Source organism: Megalops cyprinoides, chromosome 3, assembly GCF_013368585.1.
Source record: "Megalops cyprinoides isolate fMegCyp1 chromosome 3, fMegCyp1.pri, whole genome shotgun sequence".
NCBI lineage: Eukaryota > Metazoa > Chordata > Actinopteri > Elopiformes > Megalopidae > Megalops > Megalops cyprinoides.
Window position 1 is genome coordinate 2,003,700 of NC_050585.1, and position 25,399 is coordinate 2,029,098.

At 41.9% G+C, this 25,399-nt stretch overlaps 1 pseudogene; it reads left to right on the forward strand.

Moving 5' to 3' along the window:
- Window positions 1-15,494: 15,494 nt before the first annotated feature.
- LOC118774069 lies at window positions 15,495-20,802 on the forward strand (annotated as a pseudogene).
- The last annotated feature ends 4,597 nt before the right edge of the window (window positions 20,803-25,399 follow it).

Here is a 25,399-nt window from a genome sequence, read left to right on the forward strand (position 1 = left end):
GCCTTCCAGTTAACGTGAGCGAGACTGGTGCCTACTCAGCGTCTCCAGCACAGACCTAAATTAAAACATTGCCGTTACACACACGCATATTTAAAATACATGATCACTTGTTTGCAACATGGATTTTAATGAAGGTACGGGTGCAACAGACTGAATAAAACGCAAATACCTTCAGTGAAGCACATACACATATACACACACACACACACACACACACCACAGGACGCGTTTGTAGAACCACGAATACCTGTTACCAAACAATTCAATTTTCGACACACGCGTGAGCACAGCAATGATCTAATGGTGATTGAAAACCAAACAGGGAGCACATACCTTTCAGCACTGATAGCGTTACGCACCAGAAAGCAGTGAACCAAGGGCCTCGAACTGCCGTACCTGACGAATCGGCCATATATATACACAAAAAGGGACCTTGGCTAATTAGTGGTTAGCCACCCGAGTGCTACTTGGGGGGCGTGGCCAAGAAGGGAAGGAGCTACGGTGGCTACTCTGCCGGTCACAGGAAGTACAGATATTTTTAAATATATTCTACATGCTTTCTCCTACTTTTTCACTCAACTGAAGTAACGAATTGCATTACATTGTACTCTTCTCTTTGCACACACTTATGCTTATATGCAGGAGTACCAAACAAGGCAAGAGCAATCCTCAGATATGCTCAGAAGCAAGCCAGTGACTATTTTTCACACTGAGTTGGGGCCAACTGAAGCATGGTCACATCCCCAATGATGTCACCATGGGGCTTTGCAGGCACCTTATGAGCACCATAGCAGAGAAACCAGGGAACCCTGGCTGACTTATCCAACCCTATCCCCAGTGGAAGAGAACCAAGCTGATTTGCTGCTATGGGCTCCTTCACCATTAGCAGATGACATGGTCAGGTTCATACCCAAGCAGCAGGGCTCAGTCTGCTCTTGAAACAAGCACCTTAATCATCTGACCCAATGAGGAACTCCTAGAACTTTGGTACGATGCAGACTGTCATGTGAGATGGGAACGTATTTGCGCACAGCTTAACTATTACATGCAACTATCAACAGCTTTTGTCTTAACAAAATTCCTTGCACATTTTGATCTCATCACCAGTTATTTATTCTATGCTGTGTAGCAAGTGTGGAAAACATGAAAAAATATTTCTGCCTGCTATCTTGGAATCTGACACTACAGAGAGAAAGGGTGTTGAAGAATATGTGAAGGCATATGTAAGGAGAGGCTGTAGCTGGCCCCTTATATTACAGTATGAATTACAAAGAGAAAATCAGTACGGGGCATTGATCACTTGATTAATACATGGAAGTCCTCATGTCTTGCCTCATTTGAAACAATATGATGTAGCTAGCTAGCATGTATTGGCTTTTTGTAATAGTGCTAACCAGCTAACTACCTAACTACCACCATTAGTAAACAAAAAATGAAAATAAATGATTTTGTTTTTCTGTAATGATAATTTTGTTTTTCAGTAATGTTACAAACTGGCATGAATGGAATTACCAGGTTAACCCTGCCTTTAGGCCAGGACCAGTAGGTGGAGAAACAACAGGAACTTACAGTTTGATTAAAAGCAATAGGTTTGGCCCTCAGTGGAGAAGTGGCTACTGTACACAATATCCATGCTAAGAAAAGCACATAAGAGGAACTGTGTTAACAACATACCTTAAACTATTGATGTGCAAGATTCAACCTTATTTTGTGTCATAATACTAACATAGTGCCAAATAATATGAGCAAGAACTTGAAGCAACATTGCATCATACTAGCACCATGTAACACTTATTAATAGCAACATTACACTGTATCAGATTTCATTCTGGGTTTGGAGTGATAAGATACTAGGTGATGTGTCTTCTATTTTAGTTAGTTATATAAAAATGACTTGGTGAGACTCTTGCACTCATTTTCTTAGGTTGACACAATAAGCCAGAAGGGTTTAGTTACCTTCAATGATTAACATTTTCAGTGCTTCAACAATCAACTTGAAATATACATTTAATGCTGGAGGGAAACTGTCTGAAAAGTGTGCCACAGATTTCTAAACAGAGACCACACAAGACGCCGACCAGTTTTATTACTGTAAAAAAGTTAAGGGAAAATGTTGAAGAGGTTGTTGTTTTACACTTACAAAAGAATGTCCCTGAAGCCCAAGTTGAGGGCATAACACACAGGTGTGTGTGTGTGTGTGTGTGTGTGTGTGAGAGTTGTGGAGGGTAGACAAGACTAACTCTCTCTTCTGTTGTGTTTCATGGGCAGACTCCTGCTTGCACAGGGCTTCCATGGAAACAGAAACTTGGGATACGAAGTGGATGCAAAATGCATGACTTAACAGCAGCCTGGTTAAATGTGTGTTCTGGGGTGTACCTGAAGCACCTTAAAAGACTCACTTCCTAGTCAGGTTTACAAGCAGAGGAAATATGATTTACTCACAGGACCTGCCCACACTCCCAGAGAAGAAGACATTTACTATTCAGATATTCAGCTTTGAAATTCCTATATGTAGCTCTCATGTCACTGTATTACAGGCAGCTATAAGCCACTGGACCAGTTCTAGGTTTGAAGGAGAGGTTGAACTAAATAAAATAGTAGACCAGAGACTAAAGCTTTTGAATGAACAAACGGCAGTTTACTGACAACAGAACATGCAATCACAGTACACATACAGAATATTCACAGCAGGTGGAAGGCAGGTAAGTCACACTTAACCCTCTTTGTTTATCCCTTTCCTATTCAGAATAGGTTGTTTTAGATTTAGGTTTCAAATTATTTTTGTCAACTAGATATTGTTTAAGTTAAGACCGGTCTGTATTTTCCTAGGTTATTAACCTTAATTCAACAAGTTAGACATATTTATTTTAACTATTTTCTTTCGAGTTAACTCTTTTTTGTTTCAGGTGAACAAGTAGGTAACCTTTAAATTCCCCTTTTCCAGGTCAATTGACCTTTTACATTTAACCTTTACAGGAGAAACACACTCAAGATTCACCGTTTTATTCAAACATCAATACAGTACAACACTGGCAATTTAACTCCTTAAATGCAATATCACACTCAAACAGGATATTCCTTTTAATTCCAGTTCGGTTCAATATTTCATTTCAATTAGTTCAACTCTGAGATTGAGGAAAAATCCACGACCCTACCGCAACAGTGACGAAGCAGTATTTAAGTCAAATCGTATGTAGGTGATCCAGTCACTGGGATGTCGTTTCAGTCCTTGTAGGTAAGAATTCCTTGGGTGAGGCTCGCCATCTGGTGCCCTGTGCGTGCGTGCTGTTTCCCACGGCTACACATACACCAATGAAAAATCCAACTCCTCGTTCAACCTCCTGGGAAACTCTCTCGGGGGGAGGGGCAACCTGGCCAAAACCGCCTTGGTCAGTCTTTCCACTGCTTTCAACAATCACCAACCCTGGTTTTGTTTAAAGAAACCATTAATTCACCAAGCTAGATGCGAAAATATTCTGGCTCTGCTGCTTCTCTCTGCCGTTGCTGGCCTCACTCTCCTCTCTGAGCTACACTAACTGCGCTGGGAGGCCAGGGGGCACATTAAACGAAAGGTCAAGTTCAATTAAAAGGGATTGTCAAGCCCTTATTTAACCTCACTTAAAACTCGCATGAAACTGTGGTGGATATCCCCCTGGTCTGGGCCGAGGGTCTTCCTCCACATTTTGATGCCTTCCGGAAAATAATACTGTAAGTCCTCACAGAGTCTGATGTAATCATGGTTGTTTGGTTTATTGCATGTGGTGATCAATCACATACAGTAAACCGGGTTGGTCCGCGGAGCAACAGGTGTATATGCGGTGTGTATACATTCACAAACACTCCCCAATCACTCTGCCCTCCCCTCAGCCTACATCCATCCTTTATGCCTTTTCTCACCCCTCCTATCCCAGACCACAATTTCCAACTCCTCCCAGGCTCCTCCTTCAAGATCGTCCCATTTTCCATTTAATACACCATTATTTAATTTTTAAGCTGTTACATTTACCCCGCCTGGAAAGTCCCAGAAACTCCATAGTCATTAATTGTATATTATTTTTAAACATAACACTTCTGAAATTTCCCATTATTTCCACTCCACACCTATATGATTTTTAAACATAATTAAATAATACAGAGTTCGTTTTATTTTTAAGCATATATGCCTGGAATATTACCATTATTTCCAGGCCCACGTTTGAATAATAAAAAAGGTTAAGTAACTCAGTTAGCCAGACTGCGGTGCTGCAGACTGTAAGAAGGCACACAGATATCTATGTGCCATAAGCTACAAAGTAAGACCTTAAAACAAAGGGTTCGTGTAAGAACTAGGCCCTGTCTGGACACGGCAAAGGAGATGGGCCGCGAGAACAAGACAAAGAAGAATTAAACCCCGCGAAGGGGGCCGTTGGCTCAGCACTACTATGATGGGCAGCTATGACAAACTGCAGTAAATCCACATACAGTTTGCAAGCATTTGCCAGTAGATGTCAGCTAGACCAAAGCAGGCAATCAGCTCTTATTTTCTAGCTGTATGACTCCTAGAAGAAAATACAAAACTAAAATGGGATGCATATGTTAAAAGGAGGCAAAAACATGCTGACACGCTGTAGGGGCATGTCAGGAGGAGAAGATACAATAAGCGAAGGTGGCATGACTATGAGTCAGAGGAAGAAGATACAATAAGCGTGACTGTAAAACAATAAGAGAAAGTGGCATGACTATGACACCAGAGAAAAAAAGATACAATAAGCGTAGACCATAAACCAATAGGAGACATGAAGGGAGAGAAGATACAATAAGCATAGACTACGAACCAATAGGAGAAGTGAAGGGAGAGAAGATACAATAAGTGTAGACCATGAACCAATAGGAGAAGGTGGCATGACTATAGAACAGCAACATAGTGCACGAAGGTTCTGGGGTGACTTCCTGGGAGGGCCAATGCTGAAGGCAGTGTTCCTTCTCCAAGGTCACCCACTGTCCTGTAATAGCCCCCAAGATTACCCCCCTAGCAGTGTCTTACAATGGCCTACATGCAATGTTTATGACCTAGGGTAACCCCCCAGAATTACTTAGGCATAGAATCACATCATATTACTTTTCAGTAGTAGTGCTTAATGCATACAATATTTTCCACTATACAAAGTATAATAGATTACATATTATTTAAGGCTAACATATTAGATTGTCTGGTTTCCTTATACACTTCCAGACCGAGTAAAATAAATAGCTAATGTAATATATCAATAACTTCAGTTAATATGTCAATAACTGCGGTTAAAATCAAAAACTAACATCTGTTGGCGATGCTTATGATGTTTGCTGGCAATAACTTATTTCCACCATGTAACAAGCCTAATCATACCACGTCAAACTCTGCTTTTCTCTGGGGGGGGGGGGTGAAAGTGGCAATACTCATAATTTACATATGGGGTATACACTTTATCAAAAATTTTCCACCACAAAACCAACAGTGTAACATTTTGACGTGTTTTTAGAAAGATTATTTATTACCGTGAATTATTTATTTATTTATTGTTATTTAATTTGCTATTGATTGACTATTTATTGCTCAGTTTGAAACCTGGGTTACATATAGTCCATAGAAATACTAAGGCTATGTTGTGAGACAAGGGTTCAGGGTTTCTAAGTTCAGAGGTGTTCCACACACCTTAATAGGTTTATACAAGGCTTTTATAAAATTATAGAAGAAGAAAATTTAAGTTCTTCATAGTAGCATCAAAATAGCTGTCAGCACCCTACCCATATCAAAAAACTTTTAAAATTTCTCATATTCTTCATCTTGAAATAATAAAGACAAAGACTGCATGTGATTTTTTAAATTAAAATAAAAATTGAATGGAGAAGAAAGAAAACAGAAGAATCACAAAGATGAACACTTGCTGGGAATCACAGCACTGATTAAAGGCAAGGTGATTTCGACTCAATATTTTTTAATATCCTTTTTAATGTCAATCCACAGTGGGAAAAATAAAGCCAGTGTTTCTTCCTGTTGTGTTTATTAATATATTTGCATGTTTTGACATGTATATTGGGTTTCATATTTGACCATATTAAGGTAACATATTTATACATTCATACATATATCAATTTTCAGACGGGATTGTTCTTAACAAATGAAAGCTGAGGTCTGCTTCATTGTGAAAAACTGACAGAGAAATTGCCTGGTTTGCAGCAATAGCCAAATGAGAAAATGAAGAAAGACAGAATGAACACATAAGGACCACTACAAACTCTTTGATCTTTTGTAAACCAATGAGTATGAGGGGGAGTGGCCAGGCCTCTGAGAAAAACACTATACTAATGAGTCTGTACATTGTATACTATGCACAGAAAGGTAGATATTTATGACATAGAACCAATGTGCATGTTCCCTCTGCTTAAAAACAGACGAGAACAATAATATATTATTGTGAATAATAGAAAAGAAAATTCTTTTAAAGCACTTCATTTTTTTATACAGATATATTTATTTGCTATACAGCTCCATGATACAAGACTCTTTAGATCTGGCATTCCAGAGAACTTATCATGCACACCCTTTTCATTGACACATGGCTTAAAGACCCTCTGCAGATGAACTTTAATAAGGAACTGCAAGCAGTTTTTCGGGAGTTTGGATTACTCTGGGACCATTTTTCACATTTGTATTATATTCATTTTTTTTCTAGATGGCTGTTGCGAGGAGACACACATAAAACAACCCTTTTCTTTCTGAGTTACCTTTGGGTGAACTGAAATGTCTGTAACCATCAGTGATGTTTCATGCCAAGTGTGAAAAAAGGAGGAAAACCTCACAGCGTCAGTCTGACAGTCTGCCCAGAAATGGACAGACTAAACAGATGAAAGGCAGGTAAATTGTCAGGAAAAACTAAGTTAATGTTGTTTATAGTTCAGCCTGTCTGAATGTAAATGTCTGCATCCATGAATACAAAGCCTGTGTTTGTAATATGTGAAGACCCCTTCACAGGCAAAAAAATGTACATGTCATACATAAAAAGTAGCAGAACAGTGACTTTAAGATCATCATAGGTTCATCTCCATAAGTTATAAGGGGCCTTCTCTTATTGTATATCTACACCTTTTTGCACACTGACTGCCATTTGAGGTGATGTTGTCTTGGAGCAGCTGTCAGTCTACTTCAGGGAGCAAAGTTTATGTTTGAAGATTAATGATAAATCCTACCTGTTCCACTCACATTACAGCATATTATAAGGGGTGGAGAGACAGCTGTGAATCTTTTCCAGTCCCACACTGACTGGAAATGTAAGTTATGTGATCGCTGGTGATCTTCTGGGGGCTGGTGTCACGTGACCCTCCCCCCTCCCCCTAGCACCAGTCTTCTGGCAAGCAGGCTCTGTTATCCAGTGATGGAACATGCAAGCCTAATGTCTTCAAACTGGAAAACATTAGGCTTGCATGTGTCTTTGTGACATCATCTGCAAACACCCATGAAAATGAGTATCATTGAAGAATGACCATGAGGAGACATGTCTTGAGAGCACTGTGGTCAGTTTTTCCTGTTTGGAATTGCCAAGTGATCATCAAACATGCAATTGTCCGATAGACTCACACAGAGTTAACTGTTGTTTTCCACACTGCAAGCAACACAGTGGGCTGCAGTGGAGTGGGCACCAATTGGAGGATAGGCGCTGTTCCACTGATGTCATCAAATCACACACTGCCTGAGAGCAGTGGGACAAAGGAACGCTGACTGACCTGCCCATCTGGCCGAATGAAGTCAATTTGTTTAGCTGCTGTGGGCTCCTAGTCACTGTTGGCTGTTGACATGGTTGGAATTAAACCTATGTCACAAGGCTAAGCCAACTGATCCACTTCACAGCCCTGGTTAATTTTTTTTACTGTCATAAAACTACCCTTGCTTTCATTAGATGGTACCTCTATGTTTAAGTATGCAATTTGAGAGGTAAATGTTTCAGTATGTTGTGCTTGTGCTGTAAATTCACGTGTATGTGTCATGAAAACTAAGCCAGGTATCCATAATTGATTGTTTAGGTCAGTATGGTGTTGATTTCAAAAGTTATTTTCAATACCATTGTGACAGAGTGCTGTCACTATGGCTGAGTATGCGCTTTGACTGCCAGGTTTGATACACTGTAGACCTAGGTTCGAGGCCGGGCAGGGTGACTGCTCTTGCCCTTCGCTACAACTAGTTTGTGCCATACTACAAGGTACAAACAGACATAATGGCAAAGAGTAAATAAGGGAGAATTTAGAACCATTTTTACATTAAAGGTCTTCAGAATCATTCAGAATGGCGTTCAGATAATCCATCACAAACAGAAACCTGCTTTACTTATAATTTTTATTTGAAAGAAAAGGGATTGATTTCATTCTTAGTGCCATGAAAAGACAGAAAATTGATGGAAAAAAAACTCACACTTCACAGGTCCAGATTTTCATACATGAGAATTAGTCCTTTCAAGAATTGCTAGATGGGTCAATTTTGTGTGAAATCAACTAAATCATGGCTGGCATGACTAACTCATGACTATTTCTCAGGCAACAAAAACAGATCAGATTTCAATGTGAAATTCTGCACCAGTTGTTGCCCCAGTTAACATGTGCTTCTGCTCTCACTAAAAATCAAAGTTGACTGACTACGGTATGACTCTGAAATTAAGTGACTGGTTTACAGTTCACTATACATGAAACTACTATGACAAAGTAACCTTGTCCAAAGTCTCCCTTTGCTCGGTTTGCACAAGTAACTTTCAAATCCTTAACCTTAAAGCTATGTAACTTTAAGATTCCCACAACCCTTGTCATTGAGGAAGTTCAGATAAGCTCCGTTAAATGATTTGTTAGAGACCCCGTTTGGCAGTGGTCTCAGGATTCATGAATCCATTTGGCAGGGGGATGGATTTTGGCACTTGATACAGGCAGTGTTCCTTGGAGGAGACAGATTGCTTTTTAATCTCTCATCAAACACTTCCATTTGGGTGGCTGTCTTAGAAATAACAGCTGCCGTGCACAGAGTATGTGCATAAGGACAAACACTGACGAGCTTGCCATCTCTGTTCTGTGAAATCCTTGCAAATCTTCAAATGAAATCAACAAATAATACGTCAGAATTCATCTTCATCCCAGTTTTTCTCCAGTTAGATAAAGAGAGATTCACCACTGGCTTGAATAAGTTAGTAAAAGTTTTGTGGGAAAGAAGAGAGTGGACATCAACAAATGGCAACTTGTCTAAGATGGACTCTTACTGAGAACCTCCTCAGATACCACAGATTTTCTACAATTTTACAACAAATTTCTGTTCCTTTCTCCCAGACCCAAATTCACCTTTAAATTGTAAGTATTGCAGATCAAGTGAAAAACACACTGAGAGGATGAAAGGTTATTTCGATGAGTCTGATTAAATGTTGCCATCAAGTGAGCAGTCTAGGGTAGTATTTGTTTTCACTTAGGAAGAGTAGCATATGGATAGAAATAAAAAACAACTAAAAAATGATGGAGGCCTTCATTTCAGAAAGAAAATGAAAACGAAAAAGGGTGAAAACATTTTTCTCAACAGTAGTACAGTAACTGTATTACAAGGAAACCCCATGAAAATGCTTTCACGTAATGAAAGTTGCTTCTTTCATGCCCAAAGCTTCCTCTATCAATGTACAAAAAGTACTACTGGGAAGTGTGTGTGTGTGTGTGTGTGTGTGTGTGTGTGTGTGGGGCGGGGGGTGGGGCGCAGTTGGGGGGATGTGAAAAACAGATTATCTGTGAATGACTTGGGGGGGGGGCAACACTTGTGTCTTTGCTAATTATTACATGCCCTCAGGTAAGACTACATATACCTCAGATAAAGGAGTAGGTGTGGTGGGTCATTTACATGCAGTCAGCAGACATGCCTTCTGGTGAAGGCTAGTGTTTTGTCTCTGAACTCTGTGCAAACATTTTCATTGATATTGACCTATGGATTTATAAACGTGGCAGGAAAAAAATGTGATTAGTGGCTGAAAAAAAAAAAATATATATATACATATATATATATATATGGATTATGTTTCTTTAATGAATTGGCTTAATGGGGAAATAAAGGAAGCCCAGCAGTAAATTCTCATGGAGTGAAATCTTATTTTAATAAATATTTGATAATAAAGTATTTCTACAGAGTAACCAGTTGTCTGTCTCCTGCTTTCTCTCTCTCTCTCAAAGATCGTGCCGATTTATTATTAAAATCTCTGAAAGGCCCTGCAGCAAACATTAAACAGCATTAAAGCCTTTAATTTCTCCAGATTTATGAGGGCTATATAGCAGGCCTAATCTCCTCAGAGCTGTGTGAATCTCCAGAGCGGAGCAGCAGTGAAGGTACAGGTAGATAACCCCAGGCTTTGGGCAAACAATCCCATCTTACAGGTAGACATTCACCACTGGCAGGTGTGTGCAGCTTGGCGCCATAAAAATGGCAATGAAAAAACAAAACAAAACAATGGAAGTAGACATGTGTCTGGAAGAAACCCCCTTCATTACACATGGGTAAAACCGCCACCCTAAATCTGCAGGTGGAGACTGTTGTTAACGACAACCCCAGATGGTACAGGACGTGCAAACACACAGCATGTTTCAACACAGCCCACCAAGACTGTGCTACAGTCTACAGTTGTCTTTTTAATGATGGCAACACCTAGGGCATCAGAGAACAAGAGAGACAGAGGTGGCCAGTACACAGTGAAAAACATATTACATAGGCTTTTGAGACAAACCTACAGGCATGTCTTTTCAGTACATAACAATGGGATATTCTAACAATGACCTTAAAAACAGCTGTTTAACAATCAAGGCAACACAAGCCTGGCTCAGCTTTCACAGTATGACATATAGGTTGACTGCTTTTTAATCAAAAGACATAAATATATCTTTATGCATGTGGATGGTGTGCACTGATTGAATAATCTAAATATGAACTTTACTGTAACTATGAGATGAATACAAGTAAAAATAAATTCATATGATTTACATGTGGAAAAATAAGATGTGGTTCCAACATGTCCCAGTGCCATGTTTTTTTAGTGAAGACAATGAATTTTGATTGATTCTAGTTCATCAGCCCTTAGGCAGTAAAAGCACTTGTATGCCAAATCTTTAAGGCATCACAAAATTTTGATACTAAATGATACTGTAAAGTAGTGTTTCATGGTCTAGTCCAAAACAAACAAAACAGGCCAGTTTAATCCTCAGGCCAGTTAAATGTTTTGACTTCCTGTAAAAATGACCTGTTCCTGTGTTTATCATTTGCATTGAGCTATAGTGAGAAGCTTGTCAACTCACATATGTAAACAGTATACGATAACTACTGACATACATGCAGAACCAAAAGAATAGAAAATGTCTGTTAAAATTCCAAATCCAAAATGTGAGGAATATATTCAACATATATGAGTTATTGCTACTTTCAGAATTGTGGGGGTAATGCATGTATTGAAGAATATAATATATAATATGACACCCAAACAAGTGAACGAGAAGTTGGAAAACATTTCTTTGTAAGTGTTGGTGCCTGCGGCATGATGTTAGACAAATGCAGAAAATAGTGCCGGTGAAGCCAAATCACTGGACGGACCAGAGTGATACAGCTCAGTGGATTGTGGCCAGTCTTTTCTGTTGCGCCTGCAGTCATGCTCAGGGAAATGTGAGGAAGAATGTGGGCCTGGGAAGGTGGCTGAGTCTTCACAGGTAGCCTCAGGTTTTAGCTCTGTTAAGCAGAGGAACTCAAGTGTTACGCTTAGGGAGAGGGGTGTCTTTCACTCCAGCCTGGACATGAGTTGGACATCTTCTTCACACCCCGGAATTGGTGCACCTTATGGGACCCCTAAAAACAATGCAAAACATATGTGGTCCAGAGGAGGAGGCCTTGCTCTGATGCACAACATGACTGAAACAACCAGAGCAGGAAACACAATGCTGTTGTAATCAATGCTTTGCTGAGGGGGGGGACTAGGTGTTATCCAGGTGGGACAGATTTAGTCTTGAACGTGTGCTTCTATAGCACATAGCTATATAAGAAAAGCAAGAATGATTACAGAGTTAATAGCATGCAATAATAAAAAATCAAAGGAATAAAGCAGAATATTGAAAAGTGAGTGGAAGGAAGGTCATAAACTGTCTATATGATGGTTAATGCACAGTAATGGCTTTTAATTGAGCCATTGCTTGTCATTCTTTTAAAAGTCATAAATACTTATTTGTGGCACATGAGAAGAGCTTACCATACACATCCAAATGATTCTCCTTGTGCCCCATTGTAATGTATGCTCAACCACACATCGTGCACTTTGGCCAGTGTGAGTATAAGCAATGGGTGCAGTGTCTGATTTGGTGTTAAGGTGTGCACCCTCTCTCCACTGGACAGAGGGCTCACTGCAGCAAAAGCAACAGAGCTCAGAGAAGAGGAGAGAATCTGGACCTTACAGTCATGCTGGCATTCTGACAGACAGACTTCCAGACAGACAAGCAGACCATTAGACACACAGACAAACATACAGACAGACACTCCAAGTTTTCAGCTAGGGTCTTCCAGATCTCCATATTTTTTCCCTTTCAAGAAAAAAAAAATCAGCTGAGTTTCTAGATGTGATAACTTGTGATATTTTCATCTTTCAAATTGCCAGAAAACATCTGGTCTCAACACATACTGTATGTCAAGAGTATTGACAGGCCCATAAGGTAATAATACTATCTATAGTATACTATCGTGACATTGGCTGGACCACAAGAAATGATTTGAACCAGATGGTGCTTGTATGATTACCAGGGAACAGACTGACAGTGCTAACACACCTTCCACGTGATTGCTGGCTGATATCACAGGAACCATCAGGTACACACATATAGAAGCCATGTGATGGTCTTTGTGAGGGGAGCACACACGTTGCAAAATTATGAAAATACAGTGGCACCACTTAAAAGACGGCACCTATTGGTCCTAGGCCTCCCTGGTGACCAGGGTATTGATGCTGTTAGGTAGGGGACAAAGAGGGCATTCAGAACTGACACTACACCCAAGGATCCACTTACTTACGCAGCTCCACGGAGCTCGCTATTTCTTCTTCCCTCCTAATGACATGTTTTCAGTTTTTTTCTTCTGTGCCTCGTAGAACAAAAGACACACCTTTATGTTAGCTCACAGTAACCTGGGGCATCCATTTAGCTGAGCAGCAGGCAGGCAAGCAGGCAGAGAGACCTAAAGCTACAAGGTCTTTCGAAAAGCACTCGGAGCTTTCAGAACTCAGCAGCTGTGGCATAGAACCCTCAAGGGTCGACACTACTGTATATCTAAACAACTAACCAGGAATATCTAAGATTGTTAGCTATGCTGTGTAGCTTAAACACACACATATACACATGCACACACTCACACCCATATACACACACACACACACACACACAGACACACACACACACTTACACACACACACACACACTCACACACACACACACACACATATACACATTGGATGTGACAGAGCACGCTGTGGGGCCACACACTGTGGGCAGTAAGACATAAGGAGAAGTGGAAGGATTACCTCTGTCATCGCGTCATCAATCTGTTTGAGCTCTTCGTAGTGGTCACGGGAGTCCCTTAAAGGCTGCACCATGATCTCTTCAATCTGAGGGAAGAGCTGAGAGAAGCAAGACACTCTCAGAATGTTTACCGACAAGTACTATCCTGCTTTATATATTTCTCTCTCAATTAGCACAACATAGTGATTAAGGAGCAGGGGAACAAGAAGGCTGCAGGTTTGATTCCAGCTGGGGGAAAAGCCATTGTACTACAGATCAATGTATTACAGTTTTTTACAATTGCTTACACACTAAAATTAAAAATAACACACGGTTAATGAAACCTGACACTCAAGGAGCAAAACCTCAGCCCAGATCTGCACAACTATAAGCACATTCTCAGCCTCACACTTTTTGCAAAACACTAAACACACTTCTCTACATTAGACACAGAAATCTAACATGATGTCACTTCTTTGCCATTTCAAGGCACTGCCTTTCGAAATACCACACCTATGAACCAATTGATCAAACAAGGCTGTCAGGTGTACAGACACTTAGGTGCTTAATTGTAAACTCACCAATCAGGCATAAGCACTATAAAAAGGCAACCGGTGAGTTTACCTGTCTTCAACAAAAATGGAAGGCAACGTTGCAGTGTAAGAGGAAGAGGGAGAGTGAGGATGAGAGGAGGAGCCCACGTAGGAGGAAGGTAGCGAGAGGGAGAGGAAGAGGAAGAGGAAGAGGTAGACCTGGAGGAGGACATGGACAAAGAAGACGAGGACCAAATTTATCAGATGGGATTTGAGCAACATTGGTTGACCATGTTGTAAACCATGGGTTGACAGAGAATTCAGCCCAACCTCAGCAGATATACTGTTGCAACAGTAATTCGGACATTTCGACAAGAGCACAGGTGAAAAACAACTTTTCTCTACTGTCTACAGTAAAATCTGTACAATGTAGCCTACTATATGCACTACATCAGTACTTTTTGGTACCCATTCACTGCATTCCATGTTTGAAATAATGCCTTGTACGCTGTCCTGTGACATTTTACATGTATTTTGATTGGTCTACATAGGATTGAGGGTCGGGAACGTCAAGGAGGAAGGGGCCCCATATTCTCAGAGGAACAAGAGAGAGCTATCGTAAACATGGTTTTGGCCAATAATGAGATACGCCTCAGAGAAATTCAAACATCCTCAATGACCACACAGTTTTCAATAATGTCCATAAGGTCTCTCTATCAACACTGGGGCGAATCCTTAAAAAACATCACATACAGATGAAACAACTGTACCGAGTGCCATTTGAAAGGAATTCTGAGAGAGTAAGAGCTGTGGCATGAATATGTGGAGGTAAGTAATGTACACTTCAGTATTGTGCACAGCACACAGAACCTTTTTACATTTATAGTAGGCCTATATTGAACTACACAATGTTGTCTTTTTTTCAGAGATTTTGCAAATGGATGCTGATGCAATCCCACATGAATTTATCTTCATAGATGAGGCTGGGTTTAACTTGACAAAAGCAAGAAGAAGAGGGAGAAACATCATTGGCCACAGAGCTATTTTGAATGTCTCTGGCCAACATGGTGGTAACATCGCAATGTGCACTGCAATCACAAAGAATGGGGTCCTCCACCGCCATGCCAACTTAGGTCCTTACAACATGGCCCACATACTCACATTTTTAGACAGACTACACATCGTCATAGTAGAAGACCAAATGGATGTAGAGCAGGTGAGCTACCTTGTCATCGGGGACAATGTACCTTTCCACCGATCTGCTCTGGTCCAAAACTGGTTTCATCAGCATTCACAATTTTCACTCCAATACCTCCCACCATACTCTGCCTTCCTTAACCCCACTGAGGAGTTTTTTTCAACATGGCGGTGGAAGGTTTATGATCTCCAGCCTATGTCAAGTTACCCCTTATTCAAACCATGGAGGAGACCTGCGACCAAATTGATGCAGGGTTTGTGCAAGGATGGATTCGCCATTCAAGAAGATTCTTCCCTCGCTGTCTTGCGAGAGAGGATATAGCCTGTGATGTGGATGAAGTGCTATGGCCAGATCCAGCTAGGTGAAGAGATGAGGGTTTTTTTTTAAATTCATGCTTTCTTTTTTTTGTCTCCACAAATGTTTTTGCTGTGTTTAAGTACTTAGAATATATTCTGTTCTGATTTTCAACCTGCAAGCTTTGGAAATGCATGGATGTATTGACTGATTTTACAATGTGGAGAGAAATAAATATTTTCATCAGTGTGCAGTACTGGTCTTGTGTGTTGTGTTTGGTCAATATATTCATGTACTTTACTCTAACAATATCTGAAAAAAATCAAACCCAGACTATATCATTTGAAAAGTAGAAATGTTAAAAGTGTTTTAGATTGAGCACAGCAGTGTGTAACTGGTTCAAACAGAATCAGATCTTATGAACCATGTGTGTGCCATACGGTGACAAAATTGGGTTTTTATAAATTATTATATAGTTTTGAATGAAGTGTTTCATTTTGCAAAAGATCTGAGGTGGTTTGCTACTTGTGTGTGTGGTTATGTAAATTGTGTGTAGTGTTTTGACAAAATGAGCTTAAGCAATCATAAAAAAATTGTCAAGGCTCAGGCAGGGACTCAGGCGCGGACCACGGGAGCTTCGGGTTCCACGCGTCTTAAATGAAATCGTCAGGCAGATCGCTAATCAGATATGGGCAGGGTCGAAAACCGGAAGGCAGTCCGTGGACAGAACGAGGATCAGAAACCGGAGCAGGCAGGGTCGGGAACCGGACAGGCAGGCAATCAGGCGAACGTGGCAAGGCGGCAGGCAAAAATGAGGTCAGGGTACGAGCAGGGTCGAAAACGAGGAACACACAGACAGAAGCAAAAAGCAAACGGCGGGGACGAAACAGGAGAAACACACTGTGACGAACTAACAACAGGACAGGGAAAAGCAGGGAAGATATAGGGCAGGGCTGAGGAGGGGATGGGAAGCAGGTGTGCAGGCAATCAGGCGGGCGGAGACCGAGCAGGGAGCGGGGCAGGACTAAAACACAAGGAAAACAAAAGCACATGGGCAAGGAAAACAAAAACACGACAGCTAAGGAGGCGGAGCACTGACAAAAATGTAAACCTGAATTCCCTGAGTACATATCGATACTCGATACATTGCAAGACGCTCGCAAGGATCTTGAACGTGACGAGGCGTTTCCAAGCCCAAGCCGCAGTTCAAATTAGTTTTGAGGAGTTGGGAGGTTGGCTAACTGTAAACGAAGATACAAACCATGGAAAGCCCTAAGCATTGCTGCTCATCCTTATAGCCTATAGTGAAAAGTTTACAGCAAAATTCAATGTGACAATCACGATATACAACAACCGGTGTGTGTGGATACATTTTCAGCTTCATTCTGGGAAACAGTACCAAGACATTGGATTACATTGTAAGAGGGAGTTAACGTTAGCTAGCACGCTAGCTCATTTTTTTTTTAAACCAACTTTGGTAGAAAAAAGAAGTGTGAAGAGGGACTGGTTGGCCGACTTGACAGCCGTAAGTGAAGATCTGTTTTTCCTCTTTCCACTACTTTGCCAGCTAAGAAACGTTAGTCATCAACCCATATAGCTAGCCAACTAGCTAACTAGGGGTGGGCGATATATTAAATATACTCAATGTATTTGCGGCTTGTTCTACGTGGGCTGTAGTAAATGACTATATCGCGAACATTGAGTACAAATTGTCACATAATTTTTTTTAAGCCGCTGGCATGAGACTCGCTTTAGCGTTTCACTTCTCTCACTCTCTCCAATGGCTCTCTCCTAGTGAGATGTTCGCGGCCGATCTGAGTCTTTTGAACGGCTCTTTGGGATCAACGAAGAGATGCAAGTCGTAGTTGAGAGCCCTTCATTTTATAGTTACGCCAAAATTTCACTGCCTGCCCTAAATCCACTTAGTGTAGCATAGCAGTTAAGGAGCAGGACTTGTAACCAAAAGGTTACTGGTTCGATCCCTGCTGAGAGAGTGAGAGAGAGAGATCCCGCCCATTGTTTCATGGCGGTTATGTACAAGTAATTTCTGATCCAAATCTTACCCGATCATATACCCCCGTAGAAATGAAAAAAGAAAGATGAAGCCATTCTTTTGAACGGTTCTCGGAACGGAACAGAGCCATAAGATCCGGCTCCCTTCAAAGAGCCGTTATTCCCATCACTACTCTCTCCCTCTCACAGACACAAAAAGAAAAAATCTCACATACATATGTCACACACACTCACCCGCCCATCCAGACCACTCTCCTGGGCGAGTGTGTGTGACGTATATGGGTGAGACGTGTGTTTTTGTATCTGGAGGGAACAGGGAAAGAGCCTGGAGAGAGCGAAAGAAATGAAATGCCAAAGCGAGTTCATACGTGCTGAGTTCGGAAACGATAATAGATGATGGAGATGGACAAATTGGTTCCGAAAAGAAACAGCACTGGATCCGTCGTCTTGCAGTGGTTTGGGTATACAGAGCTCCAGACTGCGACCATTTTTTGAGAGCGTGCGAGTTAAAATTTCACGTGGTCGCATTTGTGTGAGTACATGATGATCATTAGGTTGTTTTGGTACCCCTCTGGCACGGGTACTGCGTTAGCCATTGTGGTTGAAAGTAATTTTCCTTCTTCACTGGCTCAGTCGGTCTCTCCCTACCTGCACTCTCCCCGCCTGTACACGCACACTGATAATGAGATGCGTGAAACAATCCATTTAGTTGTTACCGTGTTCCAAAGATGAAGCGATCTATAGCTGATTATTTTAACCCTTTCGCACATAACTTATTTTATGCTATGTAGCACACGTTACGTTATATGGTTTGTTATGTTATGTTGTGAATGGAGCTAGATCAGCCTCAGCTCCAGGACCCAGCGGTGTGCTATACATCGTCTACAAGAGATGCCCAGGAATTCTCCGGCTCTTTTGAAAGATCTTAAGAGTGATCTGGCGAAGAGGGAAAGTCACTGAAAAGTGGAGGTGTGCCGAGGGAGTTTGGATCCCTAAGTAGGAGAACTCATAGGACATCGATCAGTTCCGTAGCATCTCACTGCTTAGCGTGGAAGGCAAGATCTTCTTTAGCATCTTGTCTCGGCGGCTAATGTGGTTTCTCCTCCTAAACGGTTATGTCGACACATCAGTGAAAAAAGGAGTGGTTTCCAGAGTACCTGGCAGTCTGGAACACAGAGAAGCCCGAGAATCAAGGGGAGATCTCACTGTTGTGTTGTTGGACCTGACCAATGCCTACAGGTCAATGCCACATAATTTGGTTGGAATTGCCCTGCAACGACACCATGTGCCCATTAACATCAAGAATCTTATCCTGGATTATTACAATGATTTCAGGCTAAGAGTCACATTTGGGTCAGTAACATCCAGCTGGCATCGGTTAGAAAAGGGGATAATAACAGGCTGCACCATGTCTGCTACCCTTTTTGCCTTGGCCATGAACATGATAGCTAAGTCAGCTGAGGTGGACTGCAGAGGCCCGAAGACTAACTCGGGCATGAGACAACCTCCGATTTGGGCCTTCATGGATGATCTCACCATCACAACATCTTCAGTGCCAGGCACCAAGTGGATTCTCCAAGGCTTAGAGAAGCTCATTCATGGGCTAGGATGACCTTCAAGCCCAGCAAGTCTAGGTCAGTGGTGTTAAACAAGGGGAGAGTAGTGGACACGTTCCGCTTCTCACTTTCTGAAGGCACCATCCCATCTATCACTGAGAAGCTGATGAAAAGTTTGGGAAAGTTCTTTGACGCCAGCCTCAAGGACTCCACTTCTGTCCAAAAGACCATCAAAGACCTCAAAGCGTGGCTCGCTAAGACTGATAAGTCAAGCCACCCAGGAGGGTTCAAGGCCTGGGTTTATCAGCATGCCATCTTGCCCAGGGTCCTATGGCCGATGCTGATATACGAGGTCCCGATGTCATGAAGAGGAGGATTAGCAGCTTCCTTTGCAGGTGGCCAGGTCTCCCCCGCAGCGTCAGCAGCATGACTCTGTACAGCAGCAGTAACATCCTGCAGCTCCCCTTCAGTAGTCTGAAAGAGGAGTTTATGGTGTCTCGGATAAGGGAGGCACCAATGTACAGAAACTCGAGGGACCCCAGAGTGGCGGGCGCAGGAATCAAGATCAGGACGAGCAGGAAGTGGAGAGCATCCGAGGCGCTCAAGGTTGCAGATTCTCGGCTGAGGCAGAGAGAGCTTGTGGGGAATGCGGCTAGAGGCCAAGCAGGGCTGGGTTCCCTCACCAGGATGCAGATCCGCAAAGTCAAGAACAAAGAGAGGCGCCTTCTAGTCCAGGAGGAAGTTCGAGCCGGCATGGAAGAAGAAAGAGCAAGCAGGATGGTGGGTTTATAACAGCAGGGAGCATGGATGAGGTGGGAATCTGCAGAGCAGCGGAAGATCACCTGGGATAACATCCTGCAGACAGACTATTATCGAGTCAGATTCCTGATCCAGGCTGTATATGATGGCCTACCAAGTCCAATGAAACTCCACGTCTGAGGTAAAAGCGAATCACCTTCCTGTGCCCTCTGTGCTGGTAGAGGACCTCTCGAGCACATTCTGAGTAGTTGCCCAAAGGCCCTGGCAGAAGGCCGCTACCGCTGGCGGCATGATCAAGCGCTGAGAGCAGTCACAGAGGCAGTAGCTTCAGCCTTGACCACCAACAAACACCACCACCCAAGGAAGACCATCACTTTTGTTAAGGCTGGAGAGAAAAGCACCTCACAGCCCAGATCACCAACCAGCCTCCTCGCCTCAGCAGCTGACTGGCAGCTAAGAGTGGATCTTGGCAAGCAGTTGCGGTTTCCAGATCACATTGCTTCAACAACCCTCCGTCCAGACATGGTCATCTTTTCAGATTCCACCAAACAGGTGATCAGGGTAAAGCTTACTGTACCCTGGGAGAAGCACATGGAAGCCCAAGAGCGGAAACGTGCCAAGTACCAGGAGTTGACAGAGCAGTACAGGAAGCAGGGCTGGAAAACCCACTGTGAGCCCATCGAGGTGGGAAGTCGGGGCTTCGCAGGCCAATCCCTTTGCAGAGTCCTCTCAATACTGGGCATAGTGGGGCTGGTAAAGAAGAGGGCCATCAAAGCTATTACCGATGCCACAGAGAGAGCCACAAGATGGCTCTGGCTGAAGAGGGAGACCCCATGGTCAACTGCTGCTGGGGTGCAAGCCAGGGACTGATCACCCCTGGCTGGGTCGCCTGGGTGAGGGTGTATGATGTTTTGAAAGACCCGAAACACTGAGGATGCATCCCAGCGCATCCACAGGATGTATGTTACGAGCATTAGCATTATTAAGCTTCTCGTAGTTTTCACCGCTGCATTTGCTATATTTTTTTATGTTAAATCGGTGTTTCCTCAAAGCTAGAATTAGCTAGAATTTTTCCAATCTCGTGTTCTTATTGCACCGGTTTTAGCATATGCGCTAAACAGCTAATCACACCGGTGTGACCATATGCACAAAAGGGTTAAAAAACAAAATGAGGAGAAAGAGGAGGAGGCTGGTGGAGTGGGAGAGCCAACGAAAGTTCCCGACTCAGACACAACTGATGATGAGAGTGCAGGCTGCAGAAGGAGTGCAGGCACAGGCAGGGAGAGATCGACTGAGTCAGTGAAGAAGAAAAAGTACTACTTTCAACCACAATGGCTAACACAGTACCTGTGGTTGCGGTACGAGGGAAACTTTAATTTGCAAATACCAAGTCTCAAGTCACTGTCAATCTTTACATCGATGCAAAACTAGTGTATGCAAATTAAGACAACTATTCATCAGCATGCAAGATCATTGATTAATACCATGCTGTACCAAAAAAAAGGGTGCGACCAACTGAGAAAGTTGGTAGCATCAGTGCTACCAGTGGAAAAGTTAGTCTGGAGCCCTGGTATCGCAAGGAAGATGTTGAACAAACAACGGTTATCTGCAAAATATGCAGCAAAACTAGGGGTGCAACGGATCATAAAACTTATGGTTTGGATCGTTTCATGGTTTTGAGTCACGTATCAGATCATTTTTCGGATCAGCAAAAAAAAAGGAGACAAATGTAACTTTGTTTTCCCTTTATTACTTAAAGAACTTAAAGAACACTTAAAGCAAGGAACCTTTGCCCATGGTCTTAAATGAAAACAGCATTCAAGATATCCAATGTTTAAATAAAATCTTGAAATAAAATATTCAATACTCAATCGTTAAATTAAAGTGCAATATGAGCGCTTGTTCTGCAGTTCTTCGCTGTGTCCGAAATTGCTCCCTATTCACTATATAGTGCATATATATTAGGGATGTGCATCTCCATCACTGAGGCTGATGCGATACACATCTCGATGCATTGCCAATGGTCCGATAGCCTACATTAAAGATACAGTACATATGAAGCAACTACCAATGCGATACGATATGATTCACCCCTATTGCGATGCAGTGCGATTTGACACAATTTGATTCAACACAATAGAATATCATGCTATGATTCAACACAAAAGAATATGATGCTATGCAATTCAATATGGCACAGACAGTTTGATTTTATTTCTTTGGTGCTTCTTAAGCAGACAGCAAATCACAAATTAACCAAAAAGTGCCATTTTTACTTCACATATTTGTTTCTCTAGTATTGCAACTCTGTAAGAATCTCATTCATTGTCCGTCTCTCTTGAAAAATCCGAAGTGTCGCTAAACATTTGATTTGGTGGAACGTGTAGCTCTTCCTCCTCTATGATAATCTGTGACTAACCCGGATACGCCTCCAACTCGCGTAAGACTTGGTCGAGGGACTTGACGAGAATTGGCCACTGAGTGGAGATGAGAGAGCGCGCTTGAGAAACTGTTTGGAGAGGAGGAATCAATCTAAATATATAATTATTGGTCAGATTTCTAAATAATAAAGGCGTAGGACCTCTACTAATAATTATAAATAAATAAATCGGATTTTACCGATGCAAAGCTGTTAGAAACGATGCATACCGAGTTCATCCCAAACTATCTGGTGCACAATTTTTTAATCGGGGCAATCGCATGGTGAACTTTTATGCTGGTGCACTGATGCGAATTGGTGCCATCCCTATTATATATATATTTTACACTTGATCATTGGACTTAACTGCCAACTAGCTAGCTAACGTTAGTTTCAACTGATTTGAACAGATGAAGATGGATGCTAGTTCTTTCATTAAGTTAGCTAGTGATAGCTAGGTAGCGGTATTATCTAGCTAGCAGGTTAATGTCAGTTGCAACTAGCTAGTCACTTACCTAGCTAGCTGACTGTGACTAGCAAGTGAGTGAACGGGTGAGCGATTTCGCTCACACTTCGTCTTCGCAACGCTTCTGCTAAGTAAGGTTGCTGGTTTTAAAAATGGCGCTTGTATCTTTTCACTTTTCATCTTTCAACTCTGCATCGAGATTTAGGGAATTATCACTTTAAAAAGTAACAGCGGCAGTAAAACTGTATTTCACACTATTATGTTTGAACTTTGCAATTAACCTACGGTTCACATGCGTGCCGAACCGTGAGGGGGGATCCGTACAGATCACGGGTCAACTCCGGTCCATTACACCACTAAGCAAAACCATTGCCTGGTTTGAATAATACACTGTTTTGTTAAATTTAACTTGGTTGTGACTTCCCCCTTTGCAAGTTTAAAACTGTTCCAATAGAAACCACTAATGAATATAAACAAGAATGTTTTAATGCAGACATGTTGCAGGGACTACTAGAATCATCATACTGGTGTGATTGTATGCATCAAAAGGTTAAATTGAGCATTTATGAAGTGCTTTAGAGGAGATTTCAAAATGTCGAGATATATGTCATGTATCACAATATAGCCTAAAATATCGCAATATTACTTATAGAGTACCGAGGTGACTACGTCACACTGGTGTCAGAAGTAAAATTCCCCATTCATTTTATCATAGACTTTTTTTAAAATGCACTTTTTAAGTACTTCTAGTGATTTATAGCTTACCATCGATTTCCGGATTATATATTGTGATCCCAACTTGAGACTTTTTTGCGATATTGTTTATTGTAATTGTTTCGAGCTAAATTTTACGTCATTTAATTTTTTATCTAATATGCTAGTACAACTACAAGCTAAAACCTACACGCCCCATGAAGCCATGGAGCATTTTCATTCCCGCTCTCCGGCCTTGCTAGCTAGAGTGTGGCTAATCATCGCTATCAGCTATCGCTGTAGCAGCTAACTTATAGGCTCGTCCTTAGCAGTCATCGCTATCAGCAAGCTCATCGTTAGCAGCAATGGTGTCGCTTAGCCATATTCTCTTCTTCTTCAAGGATGAGACCCGAAGTTTTCAGAGGGGCAAAAATCATTATAAATCAGGACATGTGGAGGAATTTAGTTGTTCTGAGGGCCATATCACCGGTTTGGTTAGGGCGAGCATGAGGGATAAGACCCACAGGGTGTCGGTGAGTGTAGGCCAGTGTAACGTTAGGTAACATAGCTAACCAGCCAGCTAGCTAGCAAAGTCAGTTTACCATATCATCACCCATCGAGCTTGCTAAGTGGACCGATTGTTAGCCCACGATTTTGAATGATGAAGAATGCCGGAAGCCTTTGAGACATATATACACAGTCAGAAACACCTTGATGTTTAAGCAAAAAGATCATTTTTCATACACGTGTGGATTTGGGCACTCGACATGAGTGAAAATGCACATTCAGTCAGCTACATTTGATAGACGTCTCTCTGATGGTGTGCTTACAGAGGTAACCTTCATGGTTTCCATAATGTAAAACTATGCCATGGGGCATTTTGGAAACCTGAAAAATTTGCAGTCGTTTACATATGTACGGTGGCTGCAGTCCGGGACAAAGCACTGAACCATTTTATAACGATTACGGTTGTCTGTTAGCTAGCTAACTACCAACTGTTGTCTTCGTTGTCCACTAGCAAACCTAGCTGGGTTCAGAGCCAATGGTTTTCTAAACGTAACATCCCAGCCAGAATGCCCGGATGAGATGGTGGTATCTGATTTGTCAGGACGTTCCCCCCACATTGCTCTATTGGATATGTCGTTTGAAAAATTGACTACAACTCGAACTACAAGTCTTAAATCTTAACATTTTCGGAAAATATCGAAACATTTGATGAGTTCAAATATATCCTCACACCGAACAGGTTAATTTGGGAAATTCCCAGCTCCTGAAATGAATCCGAACTTGAGAAAAGATGGATAGTGTGCGAAGCCCACTGTAATTTCCCATAGGGAATTTACTTCTGACACCAGCCAAGAACCAGTGATGACATACCCACCTTGGTACTATAGGCCATATCACCCAGCCCTATCTAAGCCAACTAATCCTACAGTTGTCTTTATGGCGGTCAGCTGTCCGATAATAATGTAACTAAGTAGGCCATCAAATTAACCATAAAGAGTTATTAAAATGAACGTCTGCAAGTTTAAGAATTATGCAATGTAAAGATGTAAATTCGCAAGTTAGCTAGCTAATACCACCTCGGTGTAGGTCTGGAGCTACGTTCAGGGTGGTCAGTTAGTTAAGTAATTGCTAAGGGGAACCAACGACAAATTCGAGCTGAGACTGTGATGCTTTAACCACTTTCTCTTTTTTGGATAATGTTAGGTAGATAAGCTCTTGTTTAAATGCCTAATCACACAGAATAGTCAATTTAGACAGAAGGAGCTACCTAGCTAAGTTGGCCAACTACTCAACTGAAGCTAGCTACTTATAAAACAACAGTCTCTGCCATCCGAACCGTTTAGTCAGCGTTACTTACCGAAATTGAGTTGGACAGGTCTCATTTCCAGGGAGAACTGAGAAAGAGAAGTTGTGCGCATT